Below are 10,081 nucleotides of genomic sequence, written 5' to 3'. Positions count from 1 at the left end.
TTGTTAACATTTAAATTTGTTCTCCTTACAGTGCAAATGTTCCCTGCACTTGAAAATACACTTTCAAAAGAAGCAAGGGCACAGTGGATTGGATTTCTTTATTTTTTAAATTGAATAAAAGTTAAAATCTGTATTTTATCTTTTTACAAGCGAAAAGATTGAGATATATATCCTTTATGATAAGAAACCACTAAAACCCAAATATTTCTTATCTAACGCTTCACAGAGAGGTTTAAAGTAAGTTGTATTAAGTTATTCACTGTACCCCAGAACTGTGGTACAGTGAATCACTACCTGGGACACAGTAAATCAGTTATGACAATGTGAGTAATAAGTGAATAGGTGAAAAGCCAAATAATTTTGAGGCTGAGGGAGGAGAGACACTATATTTTTGGCATAATTTTGGTAACTAGATTAGTATAAAATCGAAAAAATAGGCATTGAAAATTGAGAAAATAAAGATTTAAGGATTTTATTGATAAAAAAAAATTATTCAAACATCTAAATAACGTTTTTTTTAAAAGTAAACATAATAACAGAGTCCATCATCATACATATTTACAGAACTTGTGTTACCAATTTTTTGTCAATCTATTTTCTATTTCTGACCATATTGACTAAACCAAATAAAACATAAACAATAATTATTGTTTATAATGAAATTATGTGGGAAGTATTTTGTTAAACTATTTTTTCAAAATAATATACACATCAAATATTATAAAACCATAATGAAATAATACTTAATACAAATTTTTTTTACTTCATGAAATTAAAAAAAGTTACTTTAAATATATCTTTATCGATTATATTCATATATTTAAAAGTTGTTCAAAAAATAAAAATGTGGCACAGTGAATTAACTCTTTAATGTGGCACAGTGAATCAACCGATTCACTGTACCCCGATTCACTGTGCCCCACTCATAACAAATTAAACTCAAGTCTAATTTCTTGGGGTACAAGTGTTTGTAAAAGAAAAGCTAAAGTACTAAAATGAAGCAAAAATATCAAAAATCCGAATAAAAAACTTCAACTTTTTAAATAATTTCAACCGTGATCTCCATAACAAATAAAAAGAAGGTAAAAAAATTTACTTTAGCTAGCAATAAACAAAAATTACCTTTTTAAAACCGGTAGTCAAAATTTATGGGATAACGACTATAAACAAATATGGATGATATATGAGCATATAAAATGATGACATTATCATGATGAACAAAATCCTAATCTTTGAAAAAATGCCTCTTAAAAATATAAAAACATATTTATAGATTATGGATGAAAATAGGCATAAAATAAATGGAAATATGAAAATAAAATTTATATACATACATTACATACATACATACATACATACATACATACATACATACATACATACATACATACATACATACATACATACTTACATACATACATACATACATACATACATACATACATACATACATACATACATACATACATACATACATACATACATACATACATACATACATACATACATACATACATACATACATACATACATAATTGCAACAAACAACTGGACGTACATTCAAACAGCAAAAAAATTTATTTATGAGTTTAAATCTTTCCTATAAAATTATATACATACATATATATATATATATATATATATATATATATATATATATATATATATATATATATATATATATATATATATATATATATATATATATATATATAATTAAATTAATAGAAAGAAGACCTTAAAGTAGTCATAAGAAAATTTAAAAACAAACAAAAAACTATTTTACATATTTTGTTTTGAAAAAAAATACGAGATATCCGATTTTATTACCCGACTTGTGCGTAGTTCCGAAATACGGGTAGTTCCGATGACCGCGTAACAAAAATGGGTAGCGTATTAAATAAAAAATAAAAAAAATCAAATTTTTACTTACTTTTATATTTAAAAGCTTATAGCACAATGTTTAAAAAAAAACTGTGAAGAATTGAGTATTAATTCTACCTATTCCATATCAATTTTTAGCTAATTAAAAGTTATTACTTACATGGAGTAGGTGGAATTAATACTTACATGGAGCATTAGTTCCACCCACTTCATGTAAGCATTAACTTTTAATTAGTTAAAAATTAATACTTACACGGACTGGGTGGAACTAATAAATAGAAACAAATATGATATTAAAAGAATTGAAATAAAGTTAAATTTAAAAAAACACAGTAAAAAAAAACAACAACAAAAAAAAAAAAAAAAAACGAAAATACCCGATCGGTTCGATGTTTTTTACTTAATTTCAAGTAATTTTATTACCCGAATTATCGGGTAGTTTTATTACCCGATATACCAGATTATCGGGTATTTTTATTACCCGATTTTCGGGTACTTCTACGGGTAATTTTATTACCCGACTTTCGGGTAAAGATATCGGGTAATAAAATTACCCGATGATCGGGTACTTCATCGGGTAATATTCGGGTAGCTTAAATCGGGTAATACCCGACCCGAAGTCTTGGATATCGGGTAACTGAAGTTATTAAAATTACCCGTCTACGGGTACCCGCGGGTATTCGGGTCGGGTATTCGCTCCCTAGGTATAAATGAACAAGAAAATTTGTAAAGGGAGATTTTTTGGAGAGATAGCTATTATCATTTTGTCGATATGACAATAGTTATCTCTCCAAAAAATTTATTTATGTTACGAGAAAGCTAAAATGCTGGCCAGTTTTAATGGCCTTATTAAAATCTGTTTTTACATGCCATTATTATATTTAGTGTCCCTCCTTAATTTTTAAATAATAAAATCATTAAACATAAAACCTTAAAAAAAACTACTTATAAATTTTTCTTTCAAAGAATCTCTTCTTCCTAAATGGGTGTACTACTTTTTGCATGTTATCCCTAACAATCAGTCGATATATATGTACACTCCGCTGCACTAATTCCAAAAAAATCAGTTGATAAAACAAAAATAAAAAAGCAACAAATAAATTTAAAAATTTACACATTAAAAGCGGTATTAGGAAAAAAGCTGATACAATGATAAAATGACAGTAAAGCGTATCTAAATATATAAAAAAAAAACTATTTAGGCATTTTTCCTGGGAGGTTTTTTCAGGAGGATATCTTTTTGATACCGTCTGAATTCCATACGTTCCGTCATTGAAAACTTTCAAAAAGATAACTGTTCCAGCCTAAGACTAGTAAAATATTTCCATGTTGGCCAGGAATTGAACTTTTTTTTAACCAGGGGCGAAATTGTAAATTTACTTACCTTTTAAGTATAGATTACTTTTAATTGTAACTAAAAGTTATCTAAAATGTAAACTTAAGTAATCAAAAGTAATTTTATATAATTTACTTTTGATAGCCATTTCATTTCAGTTACCAAATAACACATGTCTACTTAGGAAAAGTAGTTACATAAGTAAATTTTATTTACATTAGGTTGCATGTAACTTTTTTATAATGTATTTTAAAATGCTATTTTTTTTACAATTACTGTAATAATTTTTTTAAAAATAAATTCTTTTTAAATGTAAAAGTAAGTTACATTTCGAGGTAAAATTATATTACGTAATGCAATTTTAAAAAAGTAATCAACTTTTAAATGTAAAAGTAAATTACTTTTCCATGTAACTCAATTTTACATGTAAATTTAAATTACTTTTTTATATAATCTACTTATATGTAACTTACATTTGAAAGTAAATTCACCTTTCTTTACAAAATAAAAATCGTTTTAGAAAAGTAACTCACTTTTAAAAGTAAATTTAAGTTATATTTGAACGTTTACAATTATATACGCAATTTACTTTTTCATAAAGGCTTACTTACTTCAGTAAGTAAAAAAAAAGTAAGTAAAAGTACCATCCCTAGTAATTTAAATATAAATAAATTGAGTACCCAAACCCAAAACGCGCACATATGCTAATTAAAATTAAAAATTTGGATTCAAAATACTAAAATGCCGTATTATCTTACATTTCTATGAACAGAACAAAATAAGAAAAAATTTAGATATTACAGGATCATGTCTGATCAAGAGGTATTGGTACTGGTTCATCATAACATTCTTTCTTGATATCTTGGATGTCTGGTTCAATCTAGCATTGAGAATTTCCTTATTCAGAGCCTCCAGTGACTCTCCAGAGTAAGAACCGAGAGACAGCTCTAATGCCTCATCTGCTCTTCATATTCTGAGAGCTTATGAACAGTTAAGGAAAATACATACGAAGTATTTTTCTAGTTCAAAAGCAATGGTTTCATAGCAATATTGACCAAATCTTTTGATGTTCAACTCTTAACCGGAGCATACTGATATTTGTCTTCAATCCGATAATTACATCTAGGGCTATTCTTGTTATAGCAGCAAAGATCTCAGCCTTTTCATATGCCCTTCTGGCATTATTCCCATCGTTAGTGTTGCCAAAACCTTGTTTGTGCATATCAACTATAAGCTTCAGCTCCTCTCTAAACCTTCGTTGAAAAATTTTTTTTTTCTAATTTTTACTGACGCTTTCTCAGAAAAGGATTTGGCAAAGTATGTTTCTATGTTCATCTTGTATCCCAAATGTAAAATGTACCCAAAAAATCTGACCCAGCAATGCAGAGTAAAAAGCCTCAAAGATAAAACCTTTTAGTTGTCTGGTTTAGATCTGATTGATACTAAAAACGACAATCTGGAACAACGTAGTCAGCCCAGAAATCCTACTATTAACATTTTCTTTGTAACTTTTTTCTCTTACGAAACTTAAGATGCTAAAGTAAATACTTACCGCACTTTAAGTATTATCATTTTTAAGTATTATTTTTAAGTAATATTCATCTTCCAACTGTTTCCAGTTAAGAAGAAATTATACAGCCAATCATACACGCAAAGAAAATATTTCACTTTTTCGAGCTCAGTGTTAAGCTGAGAAATCAGCAAAACGTCAGGTTTGCACAATGCATGGAAGTATGAAAGAGATGTTTATACAGTCTGCAGAAAAGCGTTTACTGCAATCAAAAAACCTTTACATGCTTTAAAGGGTTTAAAAGCATTTGTAGTATAAGTTTGATAATATAGGAGGTTGATTTAAGACTGATCTTAAAGTAGTTATACTCGTCTAAAACGAGTATAACTACTTTAGTTATTCAATATGTAATAGAAAATCTCATTTTCTATTACATATTGAAGTCGCAGTGGGCTAAAGTAAAGTGTAGCGGATGGTTTGTATTTGCTTTAGAACCATTCTTGCATCACTTGAGGCACCTCTTGTGCACTTTTGATCCTGTAATTAGTTCTTTATGATCGTCGCATCACCTCCTAAAGAAAGCCTTTTTGGAGTGTGTATTATATATCTTTTAAAACAGGAACACAGAGGAAAATTCTTAAATTCTTTTTTGCATATTGAAGTAATTGACATTTTGTTTGTTTCAGATTTTTGATCATTGTTGTATGTACATTTCGATTAACTTATGGAATTCAGAAAAATTACGCCTCCATTCTTTTATGATTGCATGTATTTGATGAGGGCGTCCGAAATGAAAATTCCAGCATTTCATTTGAAAAGCAAGTCATTTAATCTCACAAATATTATTAAATAAAGTAGTGAAAGTGTTATCTATGAGCCTTTATTTGTATCGACACAATAAAAAATGAAAACAGTGAAGTTATGAAAGAATGCCTTTACGATGAAGTAATTAAAGAATGCCTCTACGGTAAAGTCGTGGTACTCAGACATCATTCTAAAACGCGTCTACATTTATTTGTGCTTTTAATAACAACACTTACAAATAGGTGACATTATTAATAATAGCTAAATCTTAACTTACGGACATAACAAAAATAGATCTTCATCTTCCTTCCATTTCTTTAATCGTTCTGCATCTAACTTCTCCATTTAAAAAAAAACAACAGCTTTAAGTTGCTGGCTCAACTTCAAATAAAATGAGATCGAAAAAGTTTTTCATGTGTACAATGATTGATCTTTTTTTTTTTTTTGCCAAAAAACATGAACGAACTTGTTTTTCTTTGCATAAACAGCTTAGTTATGTCCAGAGTTTAATTAAACCTTTTGAGGTGAAAATGTTGAAAAAAAATGAAAACCAGAACAAACTTTTGACTTAAAGACAGCGCTTGATGAAGACTTTGGATATGATTACTGAGCACCAACGTTGAAGAATAAGACACCGACTTATAATCTTATTGGAGATTTAAAAAATATGTACAAGGCAGAAGTAGACGAAATAATAAAACGTAAAGGTCTACTAATCTTTAAACTCTAAATGGCTTTTCTCAGTTGCAAATGCTTTTTATTCTGATGAGTAAAAAAATTTTACTAGAAAAACTTGTTGCCACTACACAATGTAAAAAAGAGGAATAATTCTTGTCAGAACATTTTTTCGTTTCAGAAAAATTCATGCCTCTAATAAGATAAATTCAGCACCAGTCCGTGAGTACAAAAGTTTTCGTGAAGCTCTCAATTTAAAAGTACTTCACCATATTGTGATCACAATAGGTAAATCGATATGCTACTTCTTTAAATGGCGTCAATTAACGACTTATAAGAATCCCGCCTTTATCTATTAACTTGTATTTTACTGCATTATGTCCCATAGAGAAAATGAGTACTTATCATTTGCAATGAAGAATGGATTAAAAAAGAATCATAAGTTAAATATAACTTAAAAAGCAGTACCCTTCCTATAACTTTTGATAGCCTACTGTTTTGAAAAATCTTTTAACTGAATTTGAAACTAAAGGCGACTTAGTGAGCCTAAACACCTAGTTCACACTGCATTAAGGTCAATGTTTGGAAAATTGCAAATAGTTATGATAAAGTCATGGTTTAAAAGGAACTGGTTGAAGAGCTCTTCGTAGGACAAGTTTTGATATTAGGCATAGATTTTATGTCCAAATCATTTACCAACATGTATAAAACTTGCATTACACCACAATGCATCAAATTTCATTTTAAAATGTCGGTACAAACTTGTCGAAAATAAATGTGGACATGGCCTACTGTTATTATACGGCCTGATTTGTTGCATTTTCCGTAAAAAATTAGGAGGCCAGTTCTTTTACGGCAAATGTTTATTTTATTAAAATGGTCGAGGAATATTTGAGATTATCATCATGTAATTACATTATGCTATACAATATTTTTCGCTTACTGACTCCCTGTTTCAGTATATACCAATAACTTATGAATTTGTAATGTAAATTATCATAAAAAATATTAATGACAATTCGAGAACCATATTTAATTCCCCATTCTTGGTGATTCTCGCATGTAAAATCAACACTGCTATAATAAATCTTAAAAATTTGTTCTGCAAAAATTTGATAAAGAATAACTGCAATTTTGATTAGAGTAGGAGAAATAATATCTAGAATACTAAAAAGATGACAAATAAAATCAAACAAGGATTGACTTGGACATATAAGTCCACCTCTGGATAATATTTTCAGATATTCGTTATTAAGAACATCTTGGTCTGCAGAAACCATTTTTTGATCACAAGATAGATATTTAAATCTTTTTTTCAATTTTTTAGCAATATAGCGTGCTATAGTAACAGCAACTTCCATGCTATCTTCAGAAAGCTGACACTCTGATATCTCTGAAGACAAAAATGCAATATCTTGCATAATGTTAACTAAAGTAGAGTATTCAAATGTTTGATAAATATTTTCATCCCAGAAATTAATATCTTCCTTTGGATGACTTATTACTGCCAAAATCTTTTCACTGTTGCAAACTTCTAAAAGACTTATAAGAAATCAACCACCACTCATTTGTCTATACTTACTAAGGCGTAGCTCCAAAGGATCACTTTGTAACCTGGAAGTAAGAACAAATCTGTAGCTTTCTTCAAGCAAATCATCAATAAGAGATGCAGTTGCACGTACTGTGATAAGAGTATGAGAAGTTTGTTTGGTTAAAGTAAATTATTCACATGTTGACCAAATTTCAATCCAATTTGCAATTTCTCTATAAAAATGTGGGGTTTTTTTTTATCTCCTTTTACAGCAGCATTGCCGAGCTGATTGGATGTACTAAATACCTGCTTTGAATTGAGTGTGGTAAATAACTTATGAAACAATGATAAAAATTGTGCTGCATCATTTCTTTCAGGAAAATAACTTGTATCGCAGCTGTAGCTGTTTCACCAAAAATCGCTAATGCAAGGTTAACATCTTGTTTATTACTTTTAAGATAAGTGACCTGATAATTAGTTTTCCTCGATTTTTTCAAGTTTCTATTTAATAATTGGTCTTTTTCATAACCTTTATAAAATAAATCCCAAGTAATAAAACCAGCTGGAACTTCAACTTCGTCTCTGAAGAAATCAAACGAAAAAGAAGGAAAAACAATTTTTTTTCCATTCAACAAGTTGTTCCTAACATTTTTTATTAAATGGATTATATCATATAATAGATATGTTTTTAAAACTCCATTATAAGCTGGATGATAAATAAATAGTTTTCCATCTCCAGTATAGGATTTATGTAACTCTGAAAATGTTTTTTTATTTCAGTATTTCATATTGTGAGGAGGGAGAAAAGTTAAAAACAGCGAAAAGACGTACATACAGAGACTTATTCATCATGTCATATAAATAAAACACGAGAAAACTAATGAAGCAAAAAAATAAAAAAAACAACGATTAAGAAAAGACATACAGAGACTTATTCATCATGTCATATAAATAAAACACGAGAAAACTAATGAAGCAAAAATAAAAAAACAACGATTAAGAAAAGACGTACACACAAAGACCTATTTACCTGTCAAGTAAACTAATGATAAGTAGATATAGCAACGAAACAAATAATAATGGAGAACTATAAAATCTCAAAAAGAGAAAGAATCTGACAGTTTTTGGGAAGACAGTTTTTGAAGAGAGCTCTTATTGGGAGAGTTAAGAGAAAAAGAATTAGAGTTTTTAAGTGAAGTCTTTGGGAGAAGAGAAAGAGTTTTTGAAGAAGAGATTTAAAAGAGAATTTTAAGAGAAAGAGTTTTTAAGAGATTTAAAGAGGATTTTAAAGAAGAAAAAGAATTTTGTTATAAAAAGAGTTTTAAGAGATTTAAAAGAGGAATTTATGAGAAAAGGATTTCTAAAGATTTAAAGAGAATTTTATGAGAAGTATTTACGAAGATTTTAAAGAGAAACTTACGAGAAGATTTGGTAAGAAAAGATATTTGAGTAACTTTAAATAAGCGTTATTACCTGTATTGATTTATTGATATTTGCATGAGTTAATTTTAAGAGTATATATATTGCTGAGAATATTTGAGAATATTTATTAAGAAAAATAAGTAAGATAAGAAGAACCAGTAGTAAGTACTTTTGTTTGCATTTAGATTATTAATATTATTGTTGTTATTACTATATGCGTAAAATATTGTTATTGAAAAGTTTGATGCTTTACCGCGCACCTTAGCATATCCGCGCCACTAGATTTACGTCACACAAATATAAGAGTGCTTACCGTTACACATCAATAGAATATTTGTTGAGTTTTGTATTATAGAATATACTGAGGACGGCGAATATAAGTTAAGCCTTTTCGATTAGACCTTGCCCATTCCTAACCAAACTATTCTCAAACCTAGCCCTTTCCTAACCAAATACTCCCCAGACCATCAACCTAATATAACCCAACCTCCATATACCGCCCTCACAATATGTTATTGGAATATACTGAGACAGGGAATCAGTAAGCGAAAAATATTGTATAGCATAATGTAATTACATGATGATAATCTCAAGTATTTCTCGACCATTTTAATAAAATAAACATTTGCCGTAAAAAAACTGGCCTCACAAATCAGGCCGAATAATAACAGTAGACCATGATGTGGATATATAATAAATCTCGATACAAATATGGGTGTGTGTGTATGTGTCTATATAGTTTATGTTGCTTTACAAAGATATGTAAAATTTGTAGGGAAAATGCATTAAATTCCTTGAGGAAGTTAGTTTTTTTTGTTTTTTAATACTTCATTAATTTTTTTTTTCTTCTTATTTTCTTCTTATTTTCTGTCATTATGTAAGTATAAATACTTTCTCACCTTTCAATTTTACTACGCAA

Source organism: Hydra viridissima, unplaced genomic scaffold, assembly GCF_058129835.1.
Source record: "Hydra viridissima isolate aposymbiotic clone 2 unplaced genomic scaffold, HvirCarnegie_v1 scaffold_11, whole genome shotgun sequence".
Taxonomy (NCBI): Eukaryota; Metazoa; Cnidaria; class Hydrozoa; order Anthoathecata; family Hydridae; genus Hydra; species Hydra viridissima.
The sequence above is the reverse complement of the archived record's forward strand: the minus strand, read 5'-3'. Positions refer to the sequence as shown.